The sequence below is a fragment of the Mauremys mutica genome, chromosome 12 (genome assembly GCF_020497125.1).
Source record: "Mauremys mutica isolate MM-2020 ecotype Southern chromosome 12, ASM2049712v1, whole genome shotgun sequence".
Lineage (NCBI taxonomy): Eukaryota > Metazoa > Chordata > Testudines > Geoemydidae > Mauremys > Mauremys mutica.
In genome coordinates this window covers 32,769,930-32,778,888 of record NC_059083.1, presented here as the reverse complement: position 1 = coordinate 32,778,888, position 8,959 = coordinate 32,769,930, and the positions used below count along the sequence as shown (strand labels likewise).

The following is an 8,959-nucleotide window of genomic DNA, read 5'->3' as shown; positions in this document are numbered from 1 at the left end:
GAACTGATCCAGGTGAAGAAACAAAGAATTATACCCTGGCAGGAAGAAATTTGTGGGACTCATGCCTGGGAATGTGGTATTGATTGGATTTTGGGGTTTATTCTACAGGTTGCGCCCTGTGTTTTGGATAAATCCTTCAGCATGTATTGCCCTCCCTAATTGGATTTTAAATGAAACAAATACCAAAGGCATCTTGTTGCCACTGCCTCTGCCATCTCCTCCATTACACTATTACCTATGTAATACATCCAAATACAGACAATGCCATATATTTGATAAAACCAATGGCCAAGGCCTTCAGACTTTAGTGATTTATTTAAAGATTGTTTGGGAAAAAAAGGAAAAAATATTTTTAAAGTTCAGGATATCCCATATAAGTGAACAATTGAGTGGAGAATAAATGGATCAGTGGAAATAGAAATCTATGATATCACTACAAATGAACCCCAAGAATCTGTAATTGAAATTGATGGGTTCTATAGTGAAGTAGATATGATGGCTATTCCTGGAATTTGTACTGTGTTACATGAAAGAGGCCCTTTGGTTATCCAATTAGTGAATAATCAAACAAATACCCAAAGAGTGTATTCTGCCACTGGAAATTTTACTTGTATTGAAACCATTCCAGTGACTAATAATGTAACCTGTACCTTATTGCAATACACTCCCTCCTATGCTATTAATGTTAATGCCTTTTGAAAGTACCTGAGAATAGTTAAATAACAGATGTGATATAGTACCACACCAAAGAGAGATGTATTAGGATATCAATGGACTGTGATTAATACAACATTAGGGACTGTCAAATTTACATTGCCCTTATCCAGTTTACAGATCACCGCTACATACCCAAATTGCTCACAAGGGGCTGCCATTAGATTAGCACAACAGAGGGCCTGGGGTTATTTCCTCTGGAAGAAGAGGGACCTGACCGGATCCCTGTGGGCTGGGGCCAATAGTGAAGCAGCCATTTGGAATATTTTTAAAAGCCAAGAACATGATGAGAAATTGGGCCAACTAGAAAAGGCCACTAGCCTTATTTCTGGAGCTCAGCTAAGCCAAGTACAGGCTGGAGTTGGTGAGTTACATGTCATTTCCACCCTTAGTCTATGACCCAGAAGTTACTGACAGAGATGGTATTGAATATCACTGAGGCTGGGAAGGCATTGCAGTGGGATCTAGTATGTTTAGAAATTCAGGATTTCCTGAATGACCAGCTGATGGCCATTCGGAGTGATCCGGAGCACCAGACTTGGCCCACTGCCCTTACAGACATATCAGGAGTACCATCTGATCTGTGGCCATGGAGACATACTGGAGACTTTCTGGGTGGAAGTGTGGACATTCACAGTGCTCCTTCCAAGCATATGGACCTGTTAAAGGGGTGTGGGCTCCCACAGACTGAATCCTGCCGGGTCCATGGGGAGGATGCATGTGGGACTGGATTATTCACCGAGACATTTGGGAGATTAGACCACCTGGTATACCTAACTGATTTATAGTCAGTGCCCCTAGAATAACACCTGACATTTTGGATAGGAATAGGGAGTCCATGGGCATTTTGGCTGTTAGAACCCCTACAGCTTCCGTGTATCCATAAACTGAAGCCAGGGGAAATTGTCACTCTTCATGACAACGTTTGTTGGGAAGGTAGAGGACAAGGAACTATCCTGACAGGACACCTACATTTTCAAGCTAACGATAGCTGTGTGCAGTGGTGAGCTGGAGATGGTTCGCACTGGTTCGCACGAACCGGTTGCTAAATTTAGAAGCCGGTTTAGAACCGGTTGTTAGGGTTAGCATATAGCCAGCAGCCGCCGCTGCTGCTGGGAGACAAGATGCCTCGCTCTGTGCAGCTAGAGCGTCCTTCGCCTGATCGCTACCTTCCCCTGTTTGCCCTGCAGCCCCCCGAGCCTCATCACCCCCAATTCCTCTCCCCCCTGAGCCTCATCACCCCCGGATTCCTCCCCTCCCCCGATTCCTCCCCTCGGAGTCTTATCTTACCTTGGGCTCCGGCAGGCTGATTGAATCAAACTGCAGCTCTCCTGCCCGAGCTGATTCAACCACTCTGCGGGAGCCCCAGGTAAGAGGAGACTTGGAAGGGAGGAATCTGGGGGTGATGAGGCTCGGGGGGGGGAGAGGAATTGGGGGTGACGAGGCTCGGGGGGAGGAGGAATCAGGGGGCTGCGGGGCAAACCGGGGGAAGGTAGCGCTCGAGCAAAGGACTCTCGGCTCTTCAGCTGCACAGAGCCGAGGTGTCCTGTCTCCCAGCAGCAGCTACCACTGCTGCAATCAGCCCTCACCTTCCCAGCTGGCAGCCTGCGGAGCCCAAGGTAAGAAGAGGAGGGGAGGAATCAGAGAGTGACGGGGCGGGGGATGACGAGGCTCGTGGGGGGAGGAATTGTGGGCTGACGAGGCTGGAGTGGGGGGAGGGATGGAATCTCAGGGGTTTTTTTTTCCACGTTTATTTTAGTTTTATTGTGCATTAAGTACAGTAGTGCATGTTAACTGAAATTCCTACTGGTTATGGAGAACAAACCACTCAAGTGTAATTTGCTTGTTCATGCACAGATTCTTTTACATTGGCCGTTCTCGGGGTCTGGTTACATAATGCCACCACAGAGGTGGCAGATGCCCTTCTTTGCGAGCTGGGGGCAAGGCTTCATTCTCAGGACCACCAGGTGGAGTTTCATCCTCTAGTTGCTTAACCTCATTTTCCCAGCTTTCTAACCGCAGCCTCTTCCATTGCTCCCTTTTGGAGAAATAATCAGGATACATTGCCTTCTCAGAAGGATGCCAGAAATCCAAGACCCACTCAGGAGCCTTGTAACATTCATATCTCTCAGAAGATGTGCCTCCAGGAGAATCAGGGAAGATGTAAGGTTGAGGATGCTGCTTTGCCCAAAGTTCTTCCCAGCAGCTCTCAGCAGTTTTACTGCTTTCACCATATCCTTCTCATTTTTGTGTTCTTCGAACCGTTCTCTCAGCACGCAGGCAAAGAATCGATACTTGTCCCGGTGGATGCACCAGGAATCGAGTTGGCGCATTGCCCGCTTGTAGAGCCACATCACCTTCTGCTGGTGTGTGAGGTAGGCCGCCATCTCGGGCTTCCGCCCAGCCCTCACCTTCCCAGGGTGGCAGTGAGTTGCCTGTCTGTATGTTCTAAATAATAGCAGCTGTTCCCCTAGCAAAATCCTCTCCTCTACATTTCCTTTCTATTTTTGCCTCATTTTCTCCAGTTTATAGTTCTGTTTTTAAAGCCTATATTATCTATTCATGTTAATCTGTCTCTTTGTTTCAGACAGGGTTAAACATGTAACTTGTTTTACATAGAAAAATAGCTAGACAGATAATGGTAAGAGTAGATCACCCAGCATTCTAAGAGGATCTGTCCTTTACACTTTGTGACAAGGAAAAACAAAACTTGTCTTTGAATTTTATTAACCAATGTAATTGCTTTTAACACATCAGGAAGAAAGGCAATGACTTTAAGACCTGTTTGGATAATAATGGAAATACTATAGTTTCTCACTGGCTAACTGTTAAAACACCATTTCTTTTGTTTACAGCCACTGGCAGTAGCTATATGATCCCCTACCCCACGATGGTGTTCTGTTCTGTAACATTTGCCATGGCTACTGTCTCAATTCTTGCCAAGCTTTTCATCATAGCCACAGAACAGAGATTAAATTAATGTAACTGCTAGCTTCAATTCATACTAGTGCTTGTAAAAACTGCTTCATCAATGCACTTAGTTCAATTTTGCAATAAATATCAGAATCCAATAAAGACTATTAAATCTGACTTATTGGCTACATACGTATTATATTTGGAGATGCAGTCAGCTATTATTCAGCAGTGAGTTTCGGGGGGCAGCTGTCAGGGGGCAGGGGTGTGGAGGGAGTCGGGGCAGTCGGGACAGGGAGCGGGGCGAGTTGGGTAGGGAGTGGGGACCTGGGGGGGTAGTTAGGGTGGGGGGATCTTGGGAGTCAGTGGTCAGGGGACAAGGAGCAGGGGTGGGGTTGATGGATTGCAGGTTCTGAGGGGGGCAGGACGTGGGGGGGTGTTGGATGGGGAGGACAGCTGTTTTGGGAGGCATAGCCTTCCCTACCTGGCCCCGATACAATTTTGCAACCCCGATGTGCGGGGCCAGCTTTAGGAAGTGTGGGGCCCAATTTGAACAGTTTTGACAGGGCCCCGGCAGGGATGAACTTAAAAAAAAACACGTAAAAAAACACGTGGGGCTTCCTCACCGGGCGGCGCTCCAAGTCTTCAGCGGCACTTTGGCGGCGGGTCATTCACTCGCTCTGAGTCTTCGGTGGCACTGAAGGACCCGCCGCCGAAGTGCTGCTGAAGACCCGGAGCGAATGAAGGACCTGCCGCCAAAGACCCAGTAGGGAACCGGTTGTTAAGATTTTGGCAGCTCATCACTGGCTGTGTGTATGTTAAAACCACCACATTGCAAGATATACATTTAAATCTCATTACCACTGCAAGCAATCATATTGTTTACTGGCCTGCAGATAGAATTTTGCAAGTAGCCTTAGTTTCCAGATACCCTTTAATTGGACCAGCTTAGAACCTGATCGATTTCAAAATTTGCTTTCATTGTTACCAGAAGTTCAAAGAATCTCTGAAATACAAGGGCAAATTCATGTTTAAAATATATGTCAAGTTGAAAAGTATGCCTTTCATACAGCTTATAGAGTGTCTATTTTATGTACTAAGTATGATGTATTGTGCTTTGTGACTAAAACTGTACAGCAACCCCATCATATTATAGCTATGGGAATGTTATTGCTTATATTGCTATTAGTTATCTTAGGATTATGTTGTTGTTGTTGTAGTAAAGGATGTACTAAAAGTAATACCTTTCATGTCCATGCTAATCATGCATTGTCATTACATCCAATCAAAACCCCTAAGGTTGAAACATCTGATGTAGAATCTGAAATCCATGGCTTAATGCAAATAGAGGTTTGAAAATATTTGTTATACTAGAAGTACAAAAGGAGGGAGTGTGGAAGTACAGAAAGAACTGACAGGGATTTGTAGGGGATCTTAATGTATGACAGTCTCTGTTAGCAAGAGTCAGGCTAGCTGTAACCCTAATAACGCGAGATTTGTAGAAGCGAGGATTGTGTGAGGCGAGTGGAAAAAGAACTGTGTGAGAAGCTGTTGCGACCTTGCAATGATAAAATATGTAGACTGGCGTCTTTTTAGAAGTGAGAAAAACAAGATATCAGGATGACCTATGTATAAACAAAATGCAGCTGTTGCTTATTATTGTCTGTAACAAAAGTATAAATGCTGGCTGTAATTGTTTACCTGTTGAGAGACCTGTCTAGGAAGGGGAGACCCTATGTCCTAGTGTACTCTCTCCCTTTTGTAGCTGCTAAACAGAATAAAGTATCTGACTCTGCTGCACCCAAACAAAAAAGCGAGAACTGAGTTTTTCTCCGACAATAGTAAGGTGGTAAGTAAGTCAGCATGGATTTCTCAAAAACAAATCATGCCAAACCAAACTGATAGCTTTCTTTGACAGAGTAACAAGCCTTGTGAATAGGGGGAAGTGGTCCATGTGGTATATCTTGACTTTACTAAAGCTTTTGATCAGGGGCGGCTCTAGGTATTTTGCCGCCCCAAGCACGGCAGGCAGGCTGCCTTTGGTGGCTTGCCTGTGGGAGGTCCCCGGTCCCGCGGATTCGGCAGCACACCTGCGGGAGCTCTGCCAAAGCCGCGGGACCAGTGGATCCTCCGCAGGCATGCCGCCGAAGGCAGCCTGCCTGCCGCCCTCACGGCGACCGGCAGAGCGCCCCCCGTGGCTTGCCGCCCCAAGCACGTGCTTGGCGTGCTGGTGCCTGGAGCCGCCCCTGCTTTTGATACCATCTTGCATGACCTTCTCATGAACAAACTAGGGAAATGCAACCTAGGTGGAGCTTCTATAAGGTGGGTGAAAACTGGTTAGAAAACTGTTCCCAAAGAGTAGTTATCAATTGTTCACAGTCAAGCTGGAAGGGCATAATGAGTGGGGTCCCACAGGGATCAGTTCTGGGTTCGGTTCTGTTCAGAATCTTCATCAATGATTTAGATAACGGCATAGAGAGTACACTTATAAAGTTTGCGGATGATACCAAGCTGAGAGAGGTTGCAAGTGCTTTGGAGGATAGGATTAAAATTCAATATGATCTGGAGAAATGGTCTGAAGTAAATAGGATGAAATTCAATAATGACAAATGCAAAGTACTCCACTTAGGAAGGAACAGTCAGTTGCACACATACAAAATGGGAAATGACTGCCTAGGAAAAAGTACTGTAGAAAGGGATCTGGGGGTCATTGTGGATCACAAGCTAAACATGAGTCAACAGTTTAACACCATTCCAAAAAAAGCAAACATCATTCTGGGCTGTATTAGCAGGAGTGTTGTAAGCAAGACAAAAGAAGTAATTCTTCCACTCTACTACACGCTGATTAGGCCTCAACTGGAGTATTGTGTCCAGTTCTGGGTGCCACATTTCAGGAAGGATGTGGACAAATAGGAGAAAATCCGGAGAAGAGCAACAAAAATGATTAAAGGTCTAGAAAACATAACCTATGAGGAAGATTGTAAAAACTGGGGTTGTTTAGTCTGGAAAAAAGAAGTCTGAGAGGGGATATAACAGGTTTTCAAGTATGTAAAAGGTTGTTACAAGGAGGAGGGAGAAGAATTGTCCAAAAAGCAATGGGCTTAAATTGCAGCAAGGGCTGTTTAGGTTGGATGTTAGGAAAAACTTCCTAACTGCCAGGGTGGTTAAGCACTGGAATAAATTGCCTAGGGAGGTTATGGAATCTCCATCACTGTAGATTTTTAAGAACAGGTTAGACCAGCAGTGGGCAACCTGTGGACCACGCATGGCCCGTGAGGGTAATCCACTGGCGGGCAGCCAGGCTGTTTGTTTGTTTACATGGCCGCCTGCAGCTCCCAGTGGCCACGGTTCAAAAATGTTTAAACAAAATGATTTTTTTCATTAGAAAATGACTTTTAGAAAAAAACATTAAAAATTAAATTTCCTATTATTGGAATGTTTCTAATTTTTCAATGAAATGTTAAATGAGAATATATTTCAAAGTGATTCAAAATAGGAATTATAAACCAAACCAAAACATTTTATTGATCCCTCCCCTATTCTTGCTAAAAGAAGAATAAGAATGGTTGAGAAAAAAAGAATTTTGTTTAAAAAATATTTGGTTAACAATGAAAACATCTATTAAAATTTTAAAACAAAAGTGAATTATTGTTGTAAATGTGTTTTAAATTAATTTTTATACTACCTTTAGTCCTATAGATTTCCTCAGGAAATCTCCCCTCCAATGACTGTTCACACAGTAGGAGATGACCTGTCAACCAATGAATAAATATGTCATGAAATCCCTATTCAGCAGTACCCTTGTTGACCTCATGATCTGCTTTAGGCACATGCTTAATTCCCCCTCATTTCAGAAGGAGAACATGATGCAATTTTCTGTTTTGATTGTGGAAATAATTTTCCCTTTTTCCCCTTGAAAGGATCAGAAACAAAAGGATTCAGCCCCACAGTCACAGGTAGAAAACTGTAACGTTAACAGGCAGAAAGAACCGCCGGGAGGGGCACAGTAAATCTCGCCCAGTATTCTCAATACAGGAAGTTATTTGTTACAAATCTCCCTGGGACGTCACTGAGAACAAGCTCGGGCCGAGTGTTCTTGAATGAAACACCCGCAAGAGAAACAAATGACTAATGCAACATGCCGCACAAATCTCGGGTTACTCTGCTAGGACAATAATCTGAAAAGCACTGGAATGTAAATCATTGGGAACATACTTGTAATGTTGTGTTTCCATAATGAGTAAAACAAATGACACAGGGTTATTGAATCTTTGTTATTTACAGTCTGGCGAAGCAATAAGTGGTATCCATGAGGGGATATAGGGAGACACTTTGAAGCAAAATTAACCTACCTGACTGTAAAAACTGCTCAGAAGGACCAATCTCAGGGTGTGACCAGGCCCAGCTCTAACATTTCTGCCGCCCCAAGTGAAAACAAAGAGCACCACCCCCTGCCCAGCGTCTCGTCGCCCAAGTCCCCGCCCCTTCCGAGCACCGCACTGCACCGCCCAAGTCCCCGCCCCCGAGCATCGCACCGCCCAAGTCCCCGCCCCCTTAAGCATCTCCCAAGTCCCCGCCCCCCCGAGTGTTGCGCCGCCCAAGTCCCCGCCCCCCCGAGCGTCACGTTGCCCAAGTTCCCCCCCGAGCATCACGTCTCCCAAGTCCCCGCCCCCCGAGCGTCGTGCCGCCCAAGTCCCCACCCCCCGAGTGTCGTGTCGCGCTGCCCAAGTGCCTGCCCCCCTGAGCGCCGTGACACTGAAGCCTGCCCCAGCCGAGGGCCGCACTGCCCAAGTCCCCATCCTCCCAGCACGGCGCCCCACCTCCCAAGCCCTGCCTCCCCCCCAGTGCCCCCAGCCGAACCAAAAACAAAAACAAAAACAAACCTCGAGCGCTGCCCCATCCCGAGGTGCCATCCCAAGCACGTGCTTGGTGGGCTGGTGTCTGGAGCCAGCCATGCCTGCTGATCAACTCTTCCCTCTCCCTCCCAACGCCTCCTGTTCACCACAATCAGCTGTTCAGCAGTGTGCAGGAGGTGCTGGGGGGAGGAGCAGGATCAGGAAGGAGTGGGTGAGAAGAGGCAGGGTGGGGGCTGAAATAGGCAGGGCGGAGGGTTTGGGGAAAGGGGTGGAGTGGGGTGGGGCCTGGGGCAGAGCAGGGGTGTGTGTGTCCTGGTGGTGTGTGGGGGTAGAGGGAAGGTAGTGTTAGTGATGCACATTTGGTTTTATTTGACTAACAAGTTACCTAGAGACATGTCCCCAGAAAACAGCTTTTCTTACAGTTGTCAGATTCTACCCACATTGTTTTGCTCAGTGTTGGGAATCACTGCCTGGGA

General features: G+C 46.3%; 1 pseudogene; it reads right to left on the bottom strand.

Moving 5' to 3' along the window:
- Positions 1-2,463: 2,463 nt before the first annotated feature.
- On the bottom strand, positions 2,464-3,101 carry LOC123346501 (annotated as a pseudogene).
- Positions 3,102-8,959: the final 5,858 nt, after the last annotated feature.